Below are 8403 nucleotides of genomic sequence, written 5' to 3' on the forward strand. Positions count from 1 at the left end.
AGATTAAAAAAAGGGGGGCACTATCCAAGAGATATAACTAGTAAGATTTAGCATCCAAGAGATTGGTAGGTATTTTTTATTTTCCTTGCAAACAAACAGGAAGTAGTCTCCTAGAGGAAGGGAGACAGAGAACCTTAACCTGACATGTGTAAGAACAACAGTACTCTCTTTTATTTTTCATGATTGGTCCTACAGGCTTTGCACCCGTTTAAGCCCTCATAACAAGCGTCCAGTGGGGCTCCTAGAAATTATGGCTCTGGAGCCCAGTAGAGTGCAGGGCTGCATATATTGACTTGAAAGTAACTGGAACATAGGAGATTCCTGAATCATTTCTTTCTCTGTCTGATCCTTAAAGGTACCATAGTTGTTTCTCAAGGTTCTGCCCTTCCCTTTCTTTTACTTCATCCCATTTCTTGGTGACAGAATCCGCTCTTATGTTCTTGATTATTCCCACTGGCACAGATTCCCTGAAGCCATATTGCAACCTTGAACTTGCAGTATGACAGTGCACTCCATGAAAGAATAGATCCAGTCTTATTTGTCTTTCCATAACTTCCCACAATGCTATATCCATTATAGGTATTCGGTAGTTTGGTTGAATTAATACACAATGAAACACAAGGGCCTGTGGTTGGCAGGCCCTTGGAGGAGGGGTCTATATCTGGTGTTTGATACTGAAGGGTTTGCAAAAGTCCAGGGAGGGGAGGGAATTGGTGGAGGACAGGCAGGGGGATGGTCAAGAATCTGAAAATCTGAAGAAAGGTTGATCATAAGGCATGAGAAAAGACCATTAGATTTAGTGACTAGGATTTTCCTGGAAAACCCAAGAGTAGATTTTTAATAACTAGGTAATTTAAACTGAGAAGAGAGATTATTTAGAAACAGAGACAGTAGGCATAGCTATAAGAAGCTGGTTTTGAAATGTTAATTGTCTCCTGTTTGTGTTTTAGAATGAGGAAGCCTGAGTTATCTCTGAGATTATAAAAAGAGAAGAAATCCAAGTTAGAATTAAGAGTTAAAGTATGGGGCAAGAGCACCAGTAGAATCAAGAGTCCAAATAAGAGAATTCTCTTTGCTGTGAGAATAGGTACTTATTCTTCAGAGTCAGTAGCAAAACAAGAGCCAGTGAGTACACAGGAGGGAGAATTTGAAAGACTGGGGAGGAAAGCTGAGACTTTAAATATAATGGCTACCCTCAGCTACAGTGCACATAGAGTGGGAAGTGCTGAGCTCTCAGAAAGTGAAAGGGAAGAGGAGAATGCTGAGCTCTGGGAAAGGAAATGAAAAGGAAGAAGGAAACAGTACTTCTTTGCTCCACTCAGGTGAAGAGAATGTTGAATACAGAAATGAATCTCCAAGTCCTTCAAGGAAAATCCTGGTACCAAAAGTAATTTTTTAAAAAATGCTTTCTACTATATTTTATGGCTCCAAAACACTTTGGAGATTTAAGTTTTGTTGGTTTACAAATATACTATAATAATTCAACAAATCTACTTTGAGTTCATTGTATCTACACCTAATAAATAGGAAAATTTAGACCACCTGGAATTTCACCTTTTGACACATCATGGGAAGCCTCAGCCTTAGATGATAAAAATGTGGTTCACAGCCTTAGATGATAAAAATGATGCAACAGCAAATAGAGATGCCTGAGAAAATACCATCACATGCTCAGAATGTCGGGATGAATAGCCTGAGGCAAGCAAACACAATCAAGGAATTCAGTGGAATCAATGGCAAAAGATTGACCAACTACTTAGAAGACACTGACCGCATGTGAGATTTACTAACTCCCTATGCTGCGTCGGATAGCAATACTTACCAAACTCACACACGTACATATTATTTGTCAAGGAATAACTTTCACTATGACTGCACCACAAAAACAAAAAGTCGCTCCCAAGCTCATACCTGCTCTAACAGACAACCTCCTTACTCACTTCTCCTTCTGCTTTCCCACTTTTTAAAAAATTAGCATCTGCCATTTTATTTAAACACTTTTTTTAGGTTATAGCTAAAATGATATTTATCTGAAGTTTTAGGAAAGAACAGAAGCTGACTATACAAATCTTGTTCATAATCACATTGGCCACTAAAAAATATAGCAAAAATGAAAAACAGACATGTAACCAAAAAAATTCTAAATCTTGTAAGGAAAAAAAGAATAAAACTGCCAATAAGTTATTTTATAATACTTTAGATGTAGACAACACTTATAATACTGAGTTTCATAATATCTTGTTTTATTACTTCCTAATGCTGATGTTTTGATTTTAAAGTAATAGATTACTTCAAAATAAACCCAAAGCATTTAATGTTTTACAGTTTCATTCTTCTATAAATTTCAGACACCGAGAAATTCAGATCAAGGGTTACAAAACAAGCATCCTTCAGAATATATTTTGTTTGGCAGGCGAATGGCTTGTACTCTTTTGAACTGGAAAGCCTTCAGGAAGTACATACTGGCTATCAATGACCCTACCGGTTTCCCACATTGTTACCTGCTGGCTGTGTAGAAAAAGTGACACCCCATTTTTCATATTATAAACCCAGTATTTACTTATAAATTTAGTTGTAGTCATGGAGCAAAAATTTTAATATTATAAATGATGCTAAATCTTTCTAGTTATGTCTCTAATTTGGGAAAAATACATTAATCAAAAAAGTCTTATTTTCCTAATACTTTCTTTTTTTTTTTTTTTTTTTTGAGACGGAGTTTCGCTCTTGCTACCCAGGCTGGAGTGCAATGGCGCGATCTCGGCTCACCGCAATCTCCGCCTCCTGGGTTCAGGCAATTCTCCTGCCTCAGCCTCCCGAGCAGCTGGGATTACAGGCACGCACCACCGTGCCCAGCTAATTTTTCGTAATTTTAGTAGAGACGGGGTTTCACCGTGTTGACCAAGATGGTCTCGATCTGTTGACCTCGTGATCCACCCGCCTCGGCCTCCCAAAGTGCTGGGATTACAGGCTTGAGCCACCGCGCCCGGCCTTTCCTAATACTTTCTTACATAAATTATGAAAGACATTTGTATATATAACCTCTAAAAAAGAATGCTGTTGTGAGTAACCTGCAATCTGAGCTAAATAAACCATTCACATAGAAACCTACTATATACAAGTCTTAGCTTCCAAAACAGTGGCTTTCAACGTTTTTCAAATGTGTAATATAAAAATTCTCAACTCTTTGAGTTAAAGGGAAGGTGACATTAATAAGGCTAACAAAATAACAAGTGGCAAATGTTTTCTTCAAATCCTAAAGAATGAAGCAAAAAGGGAGATATCTTGTAAGACGGATTAAAAAAGAGGAAGAAGTAAATGTGGCCTTAGACCCTGTACACTGCTACTCACTAAAATTGCCCAAGGTAAAGGCCACAAAATGCTTGTTCCTTCAAGGAAAGCAAAGTAGAAAACATACAAGGAAATATAAAAATGTGTAGTTATGCTGGGCGCAGTGGCTCAAGCCTGTAATCCCAGCACTTTGGGAGGCCAAGGCGGGGGGATCACGAGGTCAACAGATCAAGACCATCCTGGTCAACATAGCGAAACCCCGTCTCTACTAAAATTACAAAAAATTAGCTGGGCATGGTGGCACGTGCCTGTAATCCCAGCTACTCGGGAGGCTGAGGCAGGAGAATTGCCTGAACCCAGGAGGCGGAGGTTGCAGTGAGCCGAGATTGAGCCATTGCACTCCAGCCTGGGTAACAAGAGCGAAACTCCATCTCAAAAAAAAAGATGTGTAGTTATGAGAGAAATTAAGACATGATGATACTAACTCCAGTCCATTGCTTAAAAAAACACCAAGAATACTAAATGAATTAAAAAGACAGTAATCTATTAGGTCTTTTTAAAGTTATACACAAATAAAAAACAAATCTCTAATTCTTTAGAGGTTTAAGTTTGACAAAGAATGTCTATTTACCTTTGAATTTGTCTCACTTCTTTAAACAACTGAATCCCATCTAAATAAATATTTTTAAATTCTTAATTATTAAGGCAAGCTTTTAAGCTATGCTTTGATAAGGCTACATATATTAATAGTAAAGGTTCAATGCATTAATCTCATCAGTACCATGGTTACTGCAATCTAGTTCATTTTATAAGCATTAATTAATTTGTCCTTCATCATACTACATTATTGCAATGCCAGCAATATTGGGTAAACTTCTTCAAGACAAATTACAATGAAATTGTTATTTTGAAAGTTTTTAGTAACAGGAAGAAAGTGGAGAATTAAAAACATTGAAAATTTGTTCCAACAGAAACAGAATGTCCAGGATCCTATATAAATGAAAGTATCAGCAAATAGGGTACTATCTTGATCTATGAGTGATGTTCTCTACAATGGACTTACAAGTTTTTTAAATTCTGCTAAGAAGACACTGGATAAAGTTTATCTCTGACACATTTCTAAAAGCACCTGTTAGTAACTTTGCCATAAAACCGATTTAAGGTAGTTATATTTTTCAGTAGCATTTAGAACAACCCAACACTTGATAGAAATAGTTCAGCACACTGTATTAAAACATAATTGTACATTGTATAAATTAGCTGCAATTTTCAGTAGCTGTGTTTACCAACAGAGTGTAACAGAATTATAATGTTCTCCTAAGCCATATGCATGTCTCATATATACAAGTCTGAGTGTGTTTTTTTTTAAATATTCTTCTCCAACTATAATGGGAGGAGAATCTGCTGGTATTATGTCTATTGGTGCTTGAAAAATGTGAAACAGAGCTCTTAGCTCAAGCTGACCTCCCATGCAGCTGTGTTTACAATATCATCACGGTACTTCTGAAACTATTCTGGAGTATACATATCTCCTGTATTAGGGTTTGTTAAAAATGGCAGAAAGTCGCCAGGCGTGGTGGCTCACGCCTGTAATCCCAGCACTTTGGGAGGCCGAGGTGGGTGGATCACGAGGTCAAGAGATCAAGACCATCCTGGTCAACATGGTGAAACCCCGTCTCTACTAAAAACACAAAAAATTAGCTGGGCACGGTGGCTCATGGGGGTAATTCCAGCTACTCAGGAGGCGAGGCAGGAGAATTGCCTGAACCCAGGAGGCAGAGGTTGCGGTGAGCCGAGATGGCGCCATTGCAGTCCAGGCTAGGTAACAAGAGCGAAACTCCGTCTCAAAAAAAAAAAAAAAAAAAAAAAAAAATGGCGGAAAGTCTTCTACATGGCTTTGCATATACTCAGCGGTCTGACTTCTTAAGGCAACCACAGCCAGAGCACAGTCCTTTCAATTGATTTCCAATGACTCTATACATACAGTGGCCATCAGATGGAATCTGTTTAATTTCTAACTGTCTAGCTGCCAATATTTGAGCAAGTTTTTCACTTTCCATATGTCTGGCTCCTGATAAGTTTTCAATTTCAGTTTCAGCTATCTTTTTCCAATGCAGCTTTTTTTCCCCGTCTCTTTTGTGCTTTTGATATCCAAGGTGGCTGATTCTCAAGTACAAATTTGAATGTTAAGAGCAACAGAATCTATCTTATTCTCCTTAGTAGTCAGCTTTGATTGCTCCAGTTTCTCTCTATGTTTCTGTTCCATTTCTTTTTCCAACTTAGCCACATCTTCAGTGAGTTGCTTCCTCTTCTTGTCATTCTTGGGAACAGCATTCTTCATACCCTGAATTTTGGCTTGCAACTCCTTTTCTTTGTGATGCCTTCTTACCAGCTGCTCTTCCTCATCAAGCTCTTCAGTCAAGACCACCTCCATAACTACCAGGTAGCCTAGCATACACACTGGAAGAAACTGCACCATCGGCTCCTTTCCCCCTCTTTGCTGTTTGGGAAGAACCTGGAGATAAAACTCTACAAAACCGCATAGGCAAATAATAAAATGGGATCAACCTCAGGTTTAGAAAACCCTTTACCCGGAAATCATACCCAGGCCTGGATTTGTGAAAGCCAGCATTCTGAGAGAGTCTTTCCTGAAACCATTTGATCACAGTTGTACTGCCATTTATTAATTACCACGGGAACCACCAGCTGTCATCATGAAATCTTTTATAGGCACACTGTAAATATTAAAAGAGCATATTAAAATTATACCGTATGCAGCAGCAGCTGATGCTATTTTATGAAGACAATATTAGAGAACATGCAGAATTATCACACTACAACTCCCATGATTTCTATTCCTTACAGCTGCCCTGAAGCATGACGCTGGGCCACAATTTTAACTCTTTAATCACAGAGGGGAGTATTTGATTGATCATTTACACTGAAGTAAACTTTATTACTTAAACCAGGTTATGTAGTTAATTATAGAGATGCCTTTTTGTACATTCGCCAGTCAACTTTTTATTATAAAAATGAGGGCAGGAGGATTTTCTTTGAAGTTTCCTAGGGCAAGAAAAAGTATTTCCCTTTTCTTATAGTTGAAATCAGCATGTAGGAGTGGCTCCTAGGACCCACATAACCTAACTGGCTTAGTTTAGACTGTGTGTCAAGTGCGGTGGCAAGATAGGCTATTTGCCTGATGTACTTTGTGACATCAACCCAGCACTAACTTGAGGCTTATTTGGGTTGTCTCATAAGACCTGCTGCTTGCTCCCCCAAAATCTTCTCCATTGTCCCATCATAATGTCTGAAACTTGTTCCACTGTACTTAGACAGACAACTAGATCCAGAACCTTCTGTTAAAATGCAAAATATGGGCCAGGCACGGTGGCTCACTCCTGTAATCCCAGCACTTTGGGAGGCCGAGGCGGGTGGATCACGAGGTCAAGAGATCGACACCATCCTGGTCAACATGGTGAAACCCCGTCTCTACTAAAAATACAAAAAAAAAAAAAATTAGCTGGGCATGGTGGTGCGTGCCTGTAATTCCAGCTACTTAGGAGGCTGAGGCAGGAGAATTGCCTGAACCCAGGAGGAGGAGGTTGCAGTGAGCCAAGATCACGCCATTGCACTCCAGCCTAGGTAACGAGAGCAAAACTTCATCTCAAAAGAAAAAAATGCAAAATATAGATGATATTTTAGAATTATTGTTAATTATCTTAGGAGTGATTATAGTATTCCTATTATATAGGAGGATATTCTTATTTGTAGGAGATGCATACTGGAGTATTAAAGCCGAAATGTCTCAATATTTGAAATTTACTTTCATGTGTTTGAACAATACAAAACTATGTAGTGAATACACATATACGCTCATTCATACAAGTTGAGATATAAAGCAAATATTGCAAAATGCCAACAAATTGTTGGATTAAGGTAGAACATATAGAAGTATTTTTAGTACTTTTTTCCAGCTTTATTTTAAAAATCTTCTTAATGAAAAAGTGAAAAAAAAAATCAGATATCTGAGCATACTCCCAAACCCACTGAATCGGCATCCTTGGGTATGAAACCCAGAAAGAGGCATTGCTAGTACGTGCCTAAAGTAAGTTTTAGGCCCAGTTTTAGGCCCAGTAATAGTTGAAAGGTATTGATTTACAATGCTAAATACTGATGGAAGAATAAGTGTAATGACTATGTGATAAAAAGTGCAACTTAGAAGAAGGATGGAGCAAGATGGTAGAGCAGTACTCTCCAGTGATTTTCTCCCTACAGAGACATCAATTTGAACAACTACCCACACAGAACTACCCACAGAATACCCTCACAAGAGCTAAGAAAAATAGATAAGAGATCACAGTGCCTGGTTGTAGCACAATAATAAGAAAAGATGCATTGAAGAGGATAGAGGGTACAAACAGCAGTTTGCATTACCTGTGTCACCCCTTCCCAACTCCAAGCAGCAGAGCACAGAGATACTGTCCACTTACAGGAAAGACAAGAGAATGAACTTAGGACATTGTCTTGGGCTCCAACACTGGACCCACCATTGAAAAATTCAGTACCATGAAGGCTGCCCCTCCCCACAGTCTTTTACACAAGACCATTACCTACAGAATGAGTCTCAGCACCAGTCAGGTTTGTAATACCCCAGGTTTCAGGCTTGCATGGTAGACTCAATCTCTTTATCACCATCAGGCTAATTTTAGTGGTTCTGGGCTTCATACAGCTCTTCGCAGCAGGGAGCCCTCAGTGGCCTCAGGCTTCTCATGTGCCCCAGCACTACACCAACCACAGCAGGCCCCAGGCTTTAGGCAAAGCTGCACCAGCCACAGTGGGACCTAGATTTCTGGCAGGGCAGAAGCCTGCTATGCCAGCTGCATCTGTCCTGGGCTTCTGCTACACTCTAGCAGGGTGTCTGCTTAGAACTTTCTCAAAAAAAGCCAATTTGTGAAGACTATAATAAGCACATACTTCAAATGCAAACACATCAACACATGATTACAAGGATTAAGAATAATCAAGAAAAAGTTGTACATGGTGGCTCATGCCAGTAATCCCAACACTTTGGGAGGCTGAGGTAGGTTGCTCACCTGAGGTCAGGAGTTTGTGACC

General features: G+C 39.2%; 1 pseudogene; it reads right to left on the reverse strand.

Annotated features, from left to right (window-relative positions):
- Positions 1-4544: 4544 nt before the first annotated feature.
- Positions 4545-5722, reverse strand: LOC100398643 (deubiquitinase OTUD6B-like; annotated as a pseudogene).
- Between the last annotated feature and the right edge of the window lie 2681 nt (positions 5723-8403).

The sequence above is a fragment of the Callithrix jacchus genome, chromosome 1 (assembly GCF_049354715.1).
Source record: "Callithrix jacchus isolate 240 chromosome 1, calJac240_pri, whole genome shotgun sequence".
NCBI lineage: Eukaryota > Metazoa > Chordata > Mammalia > Primates > Cebidae > Callithrix > Callithrix jacchus.